This window comes from Ananas comosus, linkage group 5 (genome assembly GCF_001540865.1).
Source record: "Ananas comosus cultivar F153 linkage group 5, ASM154086v1, whole genome shotgun sequence".
Classification (NCBI taxonomy): Eukaryota; Viridiplantae; Streptophyta; class Magnoliopsida; order Poales; family Bromeliaceae; genus Ananas; species Ananas comosus.
In genome coordinates, this window is record NC_033625.1 from 11,764,282 (window position 1) to 11,767,081 (window position 2,800).

Here is a 2,800-nt window from a genome sequence, read left to right on the forward strand (position 1 = left end):
CAATTAGATTACCATTCTAATAACGAAAAGATAAGAGGAACGCAGGTATGCATGATATGTACAGCAACTCAAGAGACTTCCATAATTAATTAAGGTAATTACGTAAACTGAACTTAATACCTGCGCTCCTGCGTATGAGCGGAATCATCGGTTGTGTCGAAACAGAAACAGGTCTGCCAACTGCTTGCAACGAAGTTGCTAAAGAAGAAGTTGCACCCCGCAATGGTCCATTACCCCTAGGGCAATCTCAACGTAAATGACCCAGCTGACCGCATCGATAACAACGGTCTCGACGTCGAGGGCAGGAGGTCACCCGATGCGCTTGACCGCATATTACGCAAGGTCGACCACCTCTATTCTTTCTAACAACAGATTCAGTCTTAGAAGATGATTAAGTTCGAGGATGCTTGGGTGGCTTATTGTTGCTCGATGACCCACCCTCCACATTGAACGAGACCACTTTTCAAATGCATTTATGCCCGAACTCCCTTTCAAGACCAAGTGCACTCGTTCGTCCGAGGGCTTTGACGGATTACCAATCTTAAATTCTGCCAAGTTCCCTCTCACGCAGGCTAGCTCTATAGCCAGAGGGTCAACACCCTCGGTAGAAACAGTGGATGTCGCCAAGTTGGGTATAGTGTCAGTAGCGCACACCGATCTAGGGCCATCCGTCACCGACATAACTCTAATGACCACCGGCCGACTTAGGTACGATCGCCGTGGTACCCGAAAATGACCTTCGAGTGGCTTGATCACCAGGAGGTCCAAAAATCGCTTCGCAGGCCACATCAACAATATTATGCACAGCAATACCTGTGTTCGTACCCGACGGCAAAGCCTGAACCACTCCAGCTGCAGCTTGCTGCTGCACCACCTGCTAGACTAGACCGGCAAGTGCGGCCAATTGCTCCTCCAACCGTCGGAGGCCGCGCATAACCGCAGAAGCCTCATCATTAGTACGTCGTCTCTTTCTACTGCGTGCCATGTGCTGAAACAAACAGGGTCAGAGTCAAATTGGGAACAAACAGACTCAGCTCTATTTACCAAGACTCAAACCCAACCCCGCACTCTCGCGTGCCTATATACCGTAGGCCTTCCTATAGTTCAACCTAACCAATAGTTCAGTTCATTTTATCTTTTCAAAACAGCCTGTGAATAGTGTTGTGGTTGTAAATTGGCTCTGATACCACTTTAATTTGTTACGTCCTATTTCTTCTTTAAAATCAAGCGGAAGTGCCCAAATTTTTTTTTTTTTTGAAAACCTGACCCCCAGAGTATGCCAGATTCGCCACAAATATAGAGAGTCCATTGTTCACACAGATAGTCTCCCCTATATTTGCAAGGCGTCGCACAAATACAAGATATATAACAGGATACAACCACCATAACTGAATATACAAATATTCATCCATTCATACATTCACACACCATTCACATTTAGAGTTTACAAGTATAAATCCACAACTATTAGTTTAAAATGTTTCCTACCGGAAACTAGTTTTGAAATACTAAATCATGAAAAACTACAAGAAAACCTTTTGAAAGCTATTTCCCATACGAAAATCTTTTTTTTTTAAAAAAACACGCTACCACGAGGGGTAGAAGACCATTTTTATTTCACGAAAACTCACAAATCCTTTACTACATGCATGAAATCCCAAATTCAAATGTAATAAAATGCTGAACCATATAAACTGTCTAATTCAATTATTTAAGAATTGAAACCGATAGACGGATCCGAAAGCTCTACCGAACCACTAAGAGCACTACACACAAAGTTAGAATTGAAACCGATAAACGGGTTCGAAAGCTCTACCGAACCACTAAGAGCACTCCACACAAACCGTCCCACAAGAACCAGCGACGTCACCTGTAATGGGGGCGGAGGGTGAGAAAATGTAAATATGTCTCCCCTCCCAGTGGGTACCGCAAGCCGACGAATGCGAGGAGTACTTTCCGATATAAGAAAAAATAAATAAAGTCATAAGCAGATATAACGAATACAATAGCACTAAACCAAAAGGAAGTAGAACAATAGTAGGATATATAACTACCGCTACTGTAAAGAAAAACCAAATGCATATATGCATATCAAAATTATAGTAGCAAGATAAGTGTAGAGAAACAACTGTAAGTATGAATGCAATAACCGCTACTATAACTATATGCGTCAATCGGACGAGTAGTCCAAATATATACCCAATCTAAACCTAGCATAACGGTCCGTAGACCCGAAGCCTATGCCACTGCTACTCTACCTGTATATAACCCAGTCCTGACCGCTGGGCTCACGAGCTGCACATAACTCAGTCCTGACCGATGAGCTCACAGGCTGGCACATCCAACCACTTTTTCAAAAAAAAATACCCTCTTACGGTGGATCAGACCGTTGGTGTTCGTGAACTGTGTACGAACAGTGGCGATCGATGTTGATATGCTCAATAGCCAAATATCGGCAACTAGCCAACAATCCAACCTCTCAGGGTAAACCGACCGTATAGGTCATCGAACCGTAAGGAGCGCAAGTACCGACCACTCAGGTCAACTAGGATGGAACCACTCAACATCCTATCGAAGATATGCAAGTATACTCCAGAACTAACAGTCAGCCACTAACCGACAATCCTACCCCTCAGGGTATACTGACCGTATAGGTTATCAAATAATCCAACCGACCAACAAGATCACTGATACGAAGTACGAGAACTGACCAATCAGGTTACAGATATCACATGTAGATAAAACTACTCTACTCCTACTCATAATACTAAACATGGAAACAACTGAGTAGAGTGCAATG